Source organism: Zalophus californianus, chromosome X (genome assembly GCF_009762305.2).
Source record: "Zalophus californianus isolate mZalCal1 chromosome X, mZalCal1.pri.v2, whole genome shotgun sequence".
Lineage (NCBI taxonomy): Eukaryota > Metazoa > Chordata > Mammalia > Carnivora > Otariidae > Zalophus > Zalophus californianus.
The window spans coordinates 25,574,186-25,589,508 of NC_045612.1; the positions used below are offsets into that span (position 1 = coordinate 25,574,186).

Consider the following 15,323-nt stretch of genomic DNA (forward strand, 5'->3'; position numbering starts at 1 on the left):
TTTAACTTGACAGAATTCTTGTGATTTTTATAAGTATTCAGCATCAGAGTCACTTCAGGAACATTCTCTTACACTAGAATTTATTTAACCACTTCTTTTGAGACAAAAAACAATGAAGATATCAGTGCATATGTTTTTTTAAAAAGTTATATTTTATATAACTTACCACTAAATGTTTATCTTTTACTTTTTTTTAACACATTCAGTATTTTTATTTGTTTAGCAGACAATGGACATGTCTCCCACCCTTTCCTTTAAGTTAGTGTGACAATTTTCCATAAAAAACTACTTAAAGAGAAGCTTTGGTCAAGAATGGAATGAAATAGCAAAAACAAAAAACAGAAAAACCCAAATCACGGCTGCTTTTAAAAAAACAACATCGTCACCAGTTATATTCAAACAAAAACACACAAACGATATTTGTGCAAAACTTGTCTTCAGTGTCTCCTTGCGGCTGGCTCTCCTCACCACCATGCACACAGCGGGGCTGCATCAGCGCATTTGTCAGTCTGTCAGTCTGTCCATTTGTCATGCTGGATCTGGGAGGCTCACTCAGCTTCACATTATCCGGAGGCCCTGGATGGGAAGACTCTAAGGTCTTGAAATCCCAAATTGTCATGGCTCCATCGATGCCAGTAGTGCAAATTTTGTGACAATCTTGCTTGTCCACCTCATAAATAGATACCTGAGTGATGCTATTCTGGTGCAGCGTCTCCAAGGCTGTGTTGCTGTCCTCAGTCGTGGCCCTCTTGTCCATGTTGGGGAAGCGCTCCATGGCAGACATGTTGCGCTGGATGCTCTGTTTGGGAATGTCTAGTTTGGAGACGAAGGTCAAGCAGCCACGGTCATCGTAGTTGAAGAGCATTGGGCAGCAGTCATGGCCCGCGGCTACAACGCTATTCTCTGAGACAAACGACACACTCAGGAGGGGCAGGAACTCTGTTTTCAGAGTTGAGACCTGCACACTTTTTGAGGCATCAGCAACGGATACGGTGCTGTCATGGCTGACCCAGGTCAGGCGGCTCCCAGTGGCAGAGAAGCTGACCCCATGTACCCAGCCACCAGTGCCGCTGCCACCGAACTCTGACATCAGCTGACCAAAAGGCATCTTGCTGCCCCAGGGCGTACTGGCTGACTTTTCATCCACTTCTTTAATGTAGGCAGAAAACACTGCATTTGGAAATCACATGATCCTGCTGCCAGCAAAACATTGTTGGGATGCCAATCCAAGCTGAGGACCGTGGATCGAATTGGCTTTTTAATGTGCTTGCTTACCCACCAGTCATTTTCAGACTCAAAGTAACAAACAGAAATGAGTTGTGCTCCACTTCCCACAGCAAATTTGTTCTCTAGCGGGGACCACTTGACAAAAGTCGCTGCATGATTAATTCTCAGGATCACCAGGGTTGGCTTCCAGACACCATCTTTCTGACTCCAGACATAGGCATTGCGCTCTGCCCCACAAGTGACGATGCAGTCACTCTTGGGAGCCCAGTCGATACCTGTAATGTGTCCATTGCGCTCCTTGAGTTCATGAGCTTTCACCCACTGGCTCCCGTTCTTCTTATAGATGTGGACTTCGTGATAATTGGGGCTAAGAGCAATCTGGGTACGATCCCTGTTCCAGGCATGACAGGTGACTGGCTCTAGTAAAAACTGATGCAGGGACATTATTCTTAGTGTTTTCAAAGGATAGAAAGCTGGGATCGGGGCAGTGCGGACCGGCTCAGAGCGGAGAATTTGCAGACTCTGGTAAGTCGCAAACAGGCTCTGGCTGATGCGGGTGGAAGACCCTATCTTTTACTTTTTAATAAACTCCACTGGTATAGACTTTATATCCAATAAAAATGTTCACAATTAAGTATATATTTTGATGAGCTTTAACAAATGAATATACCCTTGAAACCACTATTATAATCCAAATATAGAACATTTCCTTCACCCCCAAAAAGTTCCTTTGGGCTCTTTCCCAGTCAATCCTTGTCCCCAGCCTTACACATTGACCACCTGTTCTGGTTTTCCAGGAACTATTCTGGGTTTAGTGCTGAAATTCCTGTATTGCAGGAAATATCTCAGGACCAAATAAAGTAGGATGGTGAAACACTGATCTGCTTTCTATCATTATAGATTAGTATTGCTTATTTTAGGGTTTCATACAAATGGGATCATATGGAGGGAATGAAGATGGCAAGAGAGTAGGGGACCCACATTTCATCTAGTCCCTTGAATGCAGCTAGATATTTATCAAATCATTCTGAACACCTGTGAATTCAAACTGAGATCTAAGAAAAGAATTGCTGCAATTCTACAAATAGAAAAGCGACCACTTTTTGCAAGGCAGGAGGTGCGGAGATGTGAATCTAAGGGGATATATCGGAAGATAAACCACAGGAGAATGAAGTCTCTGTATGCCAGCTACCAGAAAATGATATAACAGTGGATAGCAAAATAGGAACTCTTAGAAGTCTGCTCCTGTGAGGGATGTCCCTGCCTGAAAGGTGGTCAGGTGGTAAAGTGGGGCAGAAACCTAGGTGGGACAGTATGGTCTCAGGATCCCCATGGTCACAGAACGAATGGGGATGCCTGAGCACAGCAGAGTTTCCAAACATTGGAGCAAGGAATCCAGTTGAGCCCTGGAGTGGCCTCTCAGCTGGGTGTTGTCATAAACCGTGAACCATGGCACAATCAGGCAACTGCTCTCCAAGCAGGGGCCCAGCAAGAGACAACCACTGTGAGATCTGGCTCCTTCCCCTGGGAGAATTGGTGCAGGTGTGCACTGCAAGAGTCTTCAGAGTTTGGTGCACGTGAAAGGGATTGACTGCCTTTCCCTGAGGGTGCACTAAAGAGCGGGGGCCATGATTGTTCAGCTCTGGGGTTGGAGATCGGGGCACCACCATTTTTTACATTTTTTTTCCATCTTCTAAAGTCATATGAAAAGCCTTCAGGAAACAAAAGCCACATAGCAACCTGAAGCAGCTTATGCTGAGCCCGGCCCCCTGGCAAGGGTTGGTGCAACTCTGCCCAGGCAAAGACACTAGAGAATCAGTGCAACAGGCCCCTACCCAAGAAGACAAGCAGGATCCTCAGGAAAATACTAGGTTTTATAGATCACTCAGAACTGAAAAACTCCTGCACTAGGGGAAAATAGTATATAGAATTAGAGATTTTTTCACATGAGTCTTTAGTTCTTCAGTTTAAAATTTTTTTTCATTTTTTCCTTTTCAACTAGTCTCTTATTTTATCAACTCTTTGTTTTTATATCTTTTTTTAATTTTAATTTTTACATTTACATTTTATACACACACACACACACACACACACACTTCATTTTGGCTTCCTTTCACTTTTTAAATTCTTTACAATTTTGGGATTTAGTGTATTCTAACAAACACACCAAAATACACCAAGGACCAAGTGGATCACCCTGTTTTGTCCACCTGTGAGATTGTATTCTTTCTTTTTCCCTTTTTTTTTCTTTTCTTTTTTGGTTTCTGACATCTTTGGATTTCTCTACTGTGTATTTCGCTTGAGTTTGGTTGATTTTTTTATTTTGTTTTCTTGTTCATCCATTCTTCTCTGGGAAAAATGATTAGATGGAGGAATTCACAACAAAAGAAAGAACCAGAGGTAAAGCTCTCTGCCACAGATCTATCGATACAGATATAAGTAAAATGTCAGAGGTAGAATTCAGGATGATTATAATGTTACTAGCTGAGCTTGAAAAAGGCATAAAAGACATTAGAGAATCTCTTAGTGCAGAAATAAAATCTAATCAGTCCTAAATTAAAAATGCTTTAACTGCGATGCAGTCTAAAATGGATGCCCTAACAGCTAGAATGAGGCAAAAGAGAGAGTCAGTGACATAGAAGACAAGATGATGGAAAGGAAGGAAGCTGAGGAAAAGAGAAACACAACTAATGGACCATGAGGGGAGGCTTCAAGAAATCAGCAATACCAGAAAATGAAAATTATTAAAATTATTTGGGTCCCAGAAGAAGAAGAAAGAGAGAGGGACAAAAGGTATATTTGAGCAAATCATAGCTGAGAACTTCCTTAATGTGGGGAAGGAAACAGGCATTCAAGTCCAGGAGGTAGAGAGAACGCCCCAAAATCAATAAAAATAGACAAACACCCCACCACACCATGTAATAGTGAAGCTTGCAAATTTCAGAGATAAAGAGAAAATCCTGGAAGCAGCTCGAGACAAGAACTTCTTAACCCACAAGGGTAGGAACATTACACTGGCAGCACACCTATCCACAGAAACCTGGTAGGCCAGCAAGGGTTGGCATGATATATTCAGGATGCTAAATGAGAAAAATATACAGCCAAAAATACTTTTCCAGTAAGGCTGTCATTCAAAATAGAAAATAGAAGAAGTAAAAAGCTTCCAGGACAAACAGAAACTGAAAGAATTTGTGATCACTAAACTAGCCCTGAAAGAAATATTGAAGGGGGATCCTTTAAGCGAAGAGAGAGTCCCAAAGTAACATAGACCAGAAAGGAACAGAGACAATATACAAAAACACTGACTTTACAGGTAATACAATGGCACTAAATTCATATCTTTCAATAGTTACTCTAAATGTAAACGGGCTAAATGCTCCAATCAAAAGACTCAATGTATCAGACTGGATAAAAAAAACAAGACCCATCAGTATGTTGGCAAGAGACTCATTTTAGACCCAAATACACCTCCAGATTGAAAGTGAGGGGGTGGAGAAACATTTATCATGCTAATGGACATCAAAGAAAGCTGGGGTAGCAATCCTTGTATCAGAAAAATTAGATTTTAAATCAGAGACTGTAATAAGGGATGAGGAAGGACTTTATATCATAATTAAAGGGTCTATCCAACAAGATCAAATAATTGTAAATATTTATGCCCCTAACTTGGGAGCAGCCAATTATATAAACCAATTAATAACAAAAGTAAAGAAATTCATTGATAATAACACAATAATCGTAAGGGACTTTAACATTCCACTACTGCAATGGACAGATCATGTAAGTAGAAGATCAACAAGGAAACAAGGGCTTTGAATGACACACTGGACCAGAGTGACTTCAGAGATACATTCAGAGCATTCCATCCTAAAACAACAGAATACACATTCTTCTCAAGTGCACATGGAACATTCTCCAGAGTAGATCACATATTGGGTCAAAAATCAGGTTTCAACTGGTACCAAAAGATGGGAATCATTCCCTGCATATTTTCAGACCACAACGCTTTCAAAATTGAACTCAGTCACAAGAGGAAATTTGGAAAGAACTCATATATGGAAGTTAAAGAGCATCCTACTAAAGAATGAATGAATCAACAAGGAAATTAAAGAAGAATTTTTAAAATTCATGGAAACAAATGAAAATACAACTGTTCAAAACCTTTCAGATGTTGCAAAGGAAGTCCTAAGAGGGAAGTATATAGCAATACAAGCCTTTCTCAAGAAACAAGAAAGGTTTCAAATACACAAGCTAACCTTACACCTAAAAGAGTTGGAGAAATAACAGAAAATAAAGCCTAAACCCAGCAGAAGAAGAGAATTAATAAAAATTAGAGCAGAAATCAATGAAATAGAAACCAAAAGAATAGCAGAACATATCAACAAAACTAGGAGCTGATTCTTTGAAAAAATTAATAAGATCAATAAACCCCTAACCAGACTTGTCAAAAAGAAAAAAAAAAGGAACCAAGTTAATAAAATTATGAACGAAAGGGGAGCAATCACAACTAATACCAAGGAAATACAATTTTAAGAACATATTATGAGCAACTATATGACAACATTAGGCAATCTGGAAGAAATGGATGCATTTCTGGAAACTTATAAACTACCAAAACTGAAACAGGAAAAAACAGAAAACCTGAACAGATCCATAACCAACAGGAAATTGATGCAGTAATCAAAAATCTCCCAAAAAACAGGAGTCCAGGGGCCAAATGGCTTCCCAGAGGTTATTCTACCAAATATTTAAGGAAGAAATAATACTTTTCTACTAAAGGTGTTTCAAAAAATAGAAATGGAAGGAAAACTTCCAAACTCGTTCTACGAGGCTAGCATTACCTTGACCCCAAAACCAGACACCCCATCAAAGAGGAGAATAACAGACCCAATTTGCCTGATGAACATGGATGTCAAATTACTCACCAAGAAACTAGCCAATAGGATCCAACAGTACATTAAAAGAGTTATTCCCACAACCAAGTGGGATTATCCCCAGTCTGCAATTGTGGTACAACATTCACAAATCAATCAATGTGACACATCATATTAATAAAAGGAAAGACAAGAACCATATGATCCTCTCAATTTAGTACTTTATCTAGCAAGGCTGTCATTCAGAATGGCAAGAGAGATAAAGAGCTTCCAGGACAAACAGAAATTAAAGAATTTGTGATCACTAAACCAACCCTGCAAGAAGAAATATTGAAGGGGATCCTGTAAGCGAACAGAGCCCCAAAATACCATAGACATGAAAGAAAAAAAAGAGAGAGAGAGAGAGAGAGAGAGAGAGAGAGAGACCATCTATAGAAACAGGGACTTTACAGGTAATACAATGGCACTAAATTCATATCTTTCAATAGTTACTCTGAATGTAAATGGGCTAAATGTTCCAATCAAAGACACAGGGTATCAGATTGGATAAAAAAGCAAGACTGGTGGTGCCTGGATTGTTCAGTCAGTTAAGCATCTGCCTTTCACTTAGGTCATGATCCCAGGGTCCTAGGATCAAGCCCCACGTTGGGCTCTCTGCTCAGCAGGTAGCCTGCTTCTCCCTCTCCCTCTGCCTGCTGCTCCCCCTGCTTGTGCTCTCTCTCTCTTAAATAAAATATTTTTTTAAAAAAGCAAGACCCATCTATATGCTGTCTACAGAGACTCATTGTAGACCCAAGGAAACCTCCAGATTGAAACTGGAGGGAGGTAGAGAACCATTTATCATGCTAATGGACATCAAAAGAAAGCTTGGGTAGCAATTCTTACATCAGACAAATTAGATTTTAAACCAAAGACTATAGTAAGGGTTAAAGAGGGACACTAAGTCATATTTAAAGAGTGTATCCAACAAGGTCTAACAATTATAAATATGCTCCTAACCCTAGGAGCAGCCAAATACACAAACCAATTAATAACCAAATTAAAGAAACACATTGATAATACTACAATAATAGTAGGGAACTTTAACACCCCACTCACAGCAATGGACAATCATTTAAGCATAAGATCAACAAGGAAACAAGGGCTTTGAAAGACACTCCAGACCAGATGGACTTCACATAGATATAGAGAGAGCATTCCATCCTAAAGCAACAGAATACACATTCTTCTCAAGTGCACATGGAACATTCTCCAGAATAGATCACATACTGGGTCAGGAATCAGGTCTCAACCAGTAACAAAATATTGGGATTATTCCCTGCATATTTTCAGACCACAGTGTTTTGAAACTTGAACTCAACCACAAAAGAAAATTTGGAAGGAACTCAAATCCTTGGAGGTTAGGGAGCATCCTACTAAAGAATGAATGGGTGAACCAAGAAATTAAAGAAGAATCTAAAAAATTCATGGAAACAAATGAAAATGAAAACACAACTGTTCAAAATCTTTGGGATGCAGCAAAGGTGGTCTTAAAAAGGAAGTACATAGCAATATAGGCCTTTCCCAAAAAAATTAGAAAGGTCTCCAATACACAAACTAACCTTGCACCTAAAGAAGCTGGAGAAAGATCAGCAAATAAAGCCTAAACCCAGCAGGAGAAAAGAAATAATAAAGATGAGAGCAGAAATCAATGAAATAGAAACCAAAAGAACAGTAGAACAGATGAAACTAGAAGCTGGTTCTTTGAAAGAATTAACAAGATCAATGAACCCCTAGCCAGACTTATCAAAAAGTGATAGGACCCAAATAAATAAAATCATGAATGAAAGAGGAGAGATCACAACCAGCACCAAGGAAACACAAACAATTATAAGAACATATGAGCAACTATATGCCAACAAATTAGGCAATCTGGAAGAAATGGATGCATTCCTAGAGACATATAAACTACCAAAACTGAAACAAGAATAGAAAACCTGAACAGACCCATAACCAGCAAAAAAAAAAAAAAAAAAAAAATTGAATCAGTAATCAAAAATCTCCCAATAAACAAGAGTCCAGGGCCAGATGGCTTCACAGGGGAATTCTACCAAACATTTAAAGAAGAATTAATACCTGTTCTTCTGAAACTGTTCCAAAAAATAGAAATGGAAGGAAAACTTTCAAACCAGTCTATGAGGCCAACATTACCTTGATCCCAAAACCAGATAAAGACCCCACCAAAAAGGAGAATTACAGACCAATATACATGATGAACATGGATGCCAAAATTCTCACTTAGAAGCTAGCTAATAAGATCCAACAGTACATTGGAAGGATTATTCATCATAAACAAGTGGGATTTATTCCTGGGCTTCAAAGATGGTTCACATTCACAAATCCATCAACGTGATACATCACATTAATAAAATAAAGGAAAAGAGCCATATGATCCTCTCAATTGATCCAGAAAAAGCATTTGACAAAATACAGCATTCTTTTTTGATTAAAACTCTCCACAGTGTATGGACATAAGGAACATACCTCAATATCATATATGAAAAGCCCACAGAAAATATCATTCTCTCTCTCTTTTTAAAGATGTTATTTGTCAGAGAGAGAGAGTAAAGAAGGGGGAGCAGCAGGCAGAGAGAGAAGCAGGCTCCCTGCTGAGCAAGGAGCCCAATGCCGGACTTGATCCCAGAACCCTGAGATCATGACCTGAGCCAAAAGCAGACGCATAACTGACTGAGCCACCCAGGCATCCCAGCAAATATTCTCAACAGGAAAAACTGAGAGCTTTTCTGCTAAGGTCAGGAACATGACAGGGATGCCCATTCTCACCACTGTTGTTCAACATAGTACTAGAAGTCCTAGCCTCAGCAAGCAGACAACAAAAAGAAAGAAAAGGCATTCAACTTGGCAAAGAAGAAGTCAAACCTTTACACAGATGACATGATGCTTTATGTGGAAAACCCAAAAGACTCCAACCCAAAATTGGTAGAACTCATACAGGAATTCAGCAACATGGCAGGATATAAAATCAAGTCACAGAAATGAGTTGTATTTCTATACACTAACAATGAGACAGAAGAAAGAAAAATTAAGGAATCAATCCCATTTACCACTGCACCAAAAACCATAAGATACCTAGGAATAAATCTAACCAAAGATATAAAAGATCTGTACTCTGAAAGCCATAAAACACTTCTGAAAGAAATTGAAGAGCACACAAAGAAATGGGAAAACTTTCCATGCTCATGGATTGGAAGAAAAAATATTCTTACAATGTCTCTGCTACCCAGAGCAATCTACACATTTAATGCAATCCCTATCAAAATACCATTGATATTTTTCACAGAGCTGGAACAAATAATCTTAAAATTTGTGTCGAACCAAAAAGACCCTGAAGAGCCAGAGGAATGTTGAAAAAGAAAACCAAAGCTGCTGGCATCACAATTTCGGACTTCAAGCTATAATAAAAGGTTTTAATATAAAGCTGTGATCATCAAGACAGTATGGTACTGGCACAAAAACAAAAACATAGATCAACGTAAAAGAATTGAGAATCCAGAAAAGGACCTTCAACTCTATGGTCAACTAATCTGCGACAAAGCAGGAACAAGTATCCAGGGGAAAAAAGACAGTCTCTTCAACAAATGGTGGTGGGAAAATTGGACAGCCACATGCAAAAGAATGAAACTGGACTATTTTATTACACCATACACAAAGATAAATTCAAAATGGATGAAAGGCCTAAATGTGAGACAGGAATCCATCAAAATCTAGAGGAGAACACAGGTTGCTACCTCTTTGACCTTGGCTATAGCAACTTCTTACTAAACACGTCTCCAAAGGCAAGGGAAATAAAAGCAAAAATGAACTATTGGGACTTCATCATGATAAAAATCTTTTTCACAACAAAGGAAACAGTCAACAAAACTAAAAGGCAACCTATGGAATGGGAGAAGATATTGGCAAATGACATATCAGATAAAGGGCTGATATCCAAGCTCTATAAAGAACTTATCAAACTCAACACCCAAAAAACAAAAAAATCTAGTGAAGAAATGGGCAGAAGACATGGACAGACATTTCTCCAAAGAAGACATCCAGATGGCCAACAGACACATGAAAAAAGGCTCAACATCACTTAGCATCAGGGAAATACAAATAAAAACCACAATGAGATACCATCTCACATCAGTCAAAATGGTTAAAATTAACAAGTCAGCAAATAAATGTTGGTGAGGATGTGGAGAAAGGGGAACACTCTTACACTGCTGGTGGGAATGTCAACTGGTACAGCCACTCTGGAAAACAATATGGAGGTTCCTCAAGACGTTAAAAATAGAGCTACCCTACGACCCAGCAATTGCACTACTAGGTATTTACCCCAAAGACACAAATATATTGATCCGAAGGGGCACCTGCACTCAATGTTTATAGCAGCAATGTCCACAATAGCCAAACTATGTAAAGAGTCCAGATGTCCAACGACAGATGAATGGATAAAGATGTGGATGCAATGGAATATTACTCATCCATCAGAAAGGATGAATACTTACTATTTACATTGACATGGATGGAATTGGAGGGTATTATGCTGAGCAAAATAAGTACATCAGAGAAAGACAATTATCATATGGTTTCATTCATATGTGGAACATAAGAAACAGTGCAGAAGATCAGAGGGGAAGGGAGGTAAAACTGAATGGGAAGATATCAGAGAGGGAGAAAAACCATGAGAAACTCTTAAATATAGGAAATAACCTGAGGGTTAATGGAGAGGGTGTGGGTGTCGGGACAGGGTAATTGGGTGATGGACATTAAGGAGGGCACATGATGTGATGAGCACTGGGTGTAATGTGTAACTGATGAATTATTGAACTCTACATCTGAAATTAATAATGTACTATATGTTGGCTAATCGAATTTAAATAAAAAAATAAATGGAATCACACAATAATGTACTCTTACAATCTTCGAATAATAATTTTAAGATTCATCCAGATTGTTCCATAAAATAGTAATTTATTTCTCTTTAATACTGAATAATTTTATATTCTCTGGATATACAACAATTTTTTTATCCATTTACCTGTTAATGGATGTTTGGTTGTTCTCACGTTTTAGTTATTATAAATAATGCTGTTATGAATACTCATACATAGGTCTTTTTGTGGACATATGTTTTCATTTCTCTTAAATACAATACCTTAGCAAATACCTAACAGTAGTAATGCTGGGTCAGAAAATAAATATATGTTAAATTTACAGGAAACTGGAAAACTATTTTCCGAAGTAGTTGTACCATTTTACATTCCTACAAGCATTATATGAGTGTTCCAATTGTTCCACATCCTTACTATAACTTTATCAGTGTTTTTAATTTTTGCTATTAAAGTGGTTATGTAGTAAAATCTCATGATTATAATTTACATTTCCCTGATAATTAATGATGTAGAGAACTTTTCATGTACTTATTTGCCATCCAAATATATCTTTCATATGCTTGATAAACATCACAAACAGCACATATAAATCCAAATATTTGATGCCACCCTATAAACTTTGAAGTCATCTTTGATTCTCTCTTACATCCCACACGAAGTCTAATAGATTAACTTTGCCCTATATTTTAGTATACTTATAAATGAACTCTTCTCATACTCAATACTATAAACGAAATACCCTGCTCCAACCCACCATCATCTCTTATCTGGACTAATGCAATAGCTTCTTAACTAGTCTCTCTGCTTCCACTCTTGTTCATTCATCACATTATTCTCTTCACAGCAGCCAAAGTGATAGTTATAAAATATATGTCAGATCATGAGTTCAACACCCAATGAATCCTGATGGCTCCTGGTCTATAAAAATAATCTATATAAGGCTATATGATCTTACCCCTCTGCTACCATTCTGACTTCATGTCCTACTATCTCTCCTTTTATTTCATTCCAGCCACATGGCTTCCTGGTTATCCCTTAAACATGCCAGTCATGCACCTGCTTCAGGACGTTTGCACTGGTTTTTCCTCTGCCTAACATCTTTCCCCCTAGACATTCATGTGATTTGTTTGCTCACTTCTTCAGATGTCAGCTCAAATCCCTTCTTAACATAGAGATAATTTTTATATATAAAATTTGTATATAAAATCACTCCCCTGTCACTCTTTATTCCTTTTTCCCTGTTCTATTTTTCTTCATACTACTTATCTCCACTTGGCCATTATAGATTTATTTTTTAATCTATTGTCTGCCTTCTCTATAAAATTTACACTTCAAGAGCATTTCAATTTCTCACATTGGTATCCTAGTGCCTAAACTGTGCTTGATATGATAATAAAATTCAATAAACTTGTTGAATGAATAATTGTAAACTATTTCTCCATGTCCACCAAGTCCACCTCCTGGATTCTATATTAAATTCTTCATATGGAGGAATCATACCTCATTCTTTTCATAGTACCTTGTATGAGGTACATACTAAGCACTCAAAGATCCTTGTTGATGGGTTTCTGCATATTGGAAATGCTGCCCAATTAGCCTAGCTGAGATTAAAATTAGCCAGGAAATGTTGATGCCTAACATTATCTTGAATTGATATTATAAGAATAACTAATACATTTGATAAATGGTAAAATAAATGGTTTTTTAGGCTCAACTAATACTTATTGCCCTTGCTACACAGAAATAATTTTCAATGTTTTTGTATAGCATTTGATATTGACTAAACTGATTTTCAGAGATTAAGTAACTCTCCCAAAATCATAGATCTAGGACATTACACAACTAGAATTCTAATTCCTTAGCTCATGGTTCCAAATTTTGTACTTGTACTTCTCCCTTTCATTGTTTCACCTCCAGTCAAATGCTTCCTAATTATTGCTTCCATCTTCCCTGATCTTTCATTCTCTAATCTATGCCACATCCTGAGAAGTGTGCCATTTGTCACATTTTAGCTGATCTCTTCACCTTCAAAATGTAACCCTTTGTTGGTTTATTGTTACACTAACCTAAGTCAAGGGTAAATGACCACTACTGCTTAGTGCAGTAATCATATAACAAAATTGACATCGTGTTAACAGAAGTATCTGGCTACCTATGAAATAAGAAATTACTGTGAGAATTTTAAATACTGGGGCCAGACCAGATAAGGATTATGATGTGTTTAGGCATTTTTGAAGTCCTCTGGCACACATTCCCTCAGGCAGCTGTTGATGTGCCTACTTCAAGAGTAAGCTATGAGTATATTTATACATACATGTTAATACACTACTCTTACCCCAGAGAATGTGAAATGAGAATTTCTTTTTGCTTACTCTTACTTAGCACTCCTCTTACAGCTATATTTTCTATGTTAACTTAGGGGAAATAAATGATAGGGGTGAGAATTAGTATAAAAATTACTATTTTTCTTGATTTTCATCTGTAAATGGTATGAGGTGAATTAAATACATAAACTTTAAGCCACATAATTTTTACTTATTCATGTCATCTGGATATGTATTAAACTTTTATCAAATAGCTTCTATGTACAATGTACTTTTAAACACTGTGAGAAACCCCTGCATATTACACAATTCCAGCTCTCAGAGATTCATGTAATCTGCTGGAGAATACAAAAATGTTCAAGAGAATTTGTAGGGAAGTAAACAGTATGGGCATTTCCAGTTTCAAGTTTAGTCCACCCATTCAACAATAAGCACCAAAGATGTGCAAGGCATTATGCTGGGAACTAGGTATTAAATGATGAACAAACCTATCACAATCCCTATGTCATGGTATACAAAGAATAGTAAGGAAGATACAGACATAAAGGAAATAATTATCTACAAAATGAAAAATTTTCAACTGTGAGTAAGTATTATGAAAATAAGAGGACTTTTACATAGAAAGCTCAGGGAAGACTTCACTGATAGGAAGATAATTGAGCTATTATCTGAAGAGTGAATAGGAATTAACCAAGTAAAAAAGGGAGAGAATAATGTCTCAGGCCCTCCAGCAAGAGGGAGCAAGAAAGACACTGAAAAAAGACCTATATGGCAAGAGAAGATAAGGCATGTACATGATGAATCTAGAGAGGTAGATGAAGCCAGACTATGATACAAAGACTTCTGGGACATGGTATAAAGTTTCAAAATTAGAATAGTATTTTCATGATGGAATAAAAACTCTCTAAAAATTCTACCCTATGGTTATTCCTAATGCTAGAGTCTTATTTATTTATACATTAATTATATTTGTATATTACTCCTATTTATAGCTAACTTGGTTAATCATGTGAATTACTATTTAACAAATATTGTATTATATTTTAAGATTAATTTAAGTATAATTTATATAAAATAAATGTAATTAAATATTATATTAAACTACTACTTAACAAAAATACACAACAGATGAGAAAATTTAGCCTTTCATATGCCTCTCTAAACTGTATACCAAAAGAAAAAAGGTGTTCATTTGCAAAGATTTAGAGATCATGAGATAAATTCAAATTGGAAATTAGATATGAAAATCATTCTGGAAATAAACTCCATGATTTTAACATGTTGAGATCACCTGTGCTTCTGGGGAAAGGCCTGAGGAAAATGTGATCGAATACCAGCTACGTTAAATTTTCTTAAGTCATCAGACGGCTCTGATTTTTAAAGAAATGAAAGAGATGCAAATTCCTTCCTAAGATACACACTTTTGCTATTCTCCATTTAGAGTTAAAATTGTCCACTGTATTTAAGGTTTCACCAAATGTATTTAAACAATCTGGATAATGCAACAAACACATGTTGTTCTAAATGCTATCTTCATCACTAAGATGTGATTTTATATCTTTGAAAATCGGAAATTCAAGGTAAATCAAATTCATGGTACATACTTAAAGGCCTTCTTCAACCCAGACATAGATGTATATTTTTTCCATTATATTCATGGTAAATACAGTATCACAGATATTTAACAGAAAAAATAGACCACATAAGCCATGCCCTTCTTATGCACATCTATAACAGGGAACTAAATAGGAGAAATATCCCTACCAGAAATTATAGCCTTAAGGGAGAAAATTGTGCTTCTTGATTCCTAGATTAACTAGAGAACAAGAAAGCAAGGGTAAGCACAAGGGTCTCTTCCTAATTAAAGAGTACAATGCCTTTATTAATATGTACTTAATCCAGGACAAATAGTATCTACTCTCCAAATTTAACAAAATATTAAAAGTATTTATTATTTTTTAATT

At 37.0% G+C, this 15,323-nt stretch overlaps 1 pseudogene; it reads right to left on the minus strand.

Annotated features, from left to right (window-relative positions):
- Window positions 1-389: 389 nt before the first annotated feature.
- Window positions 390-1,718, minus strand: LOC113931095 (annotated as a pseudogene).
- Between the last annotated feature and the right edge of the window lie 13,605 nt (window positions 1,719-15,323).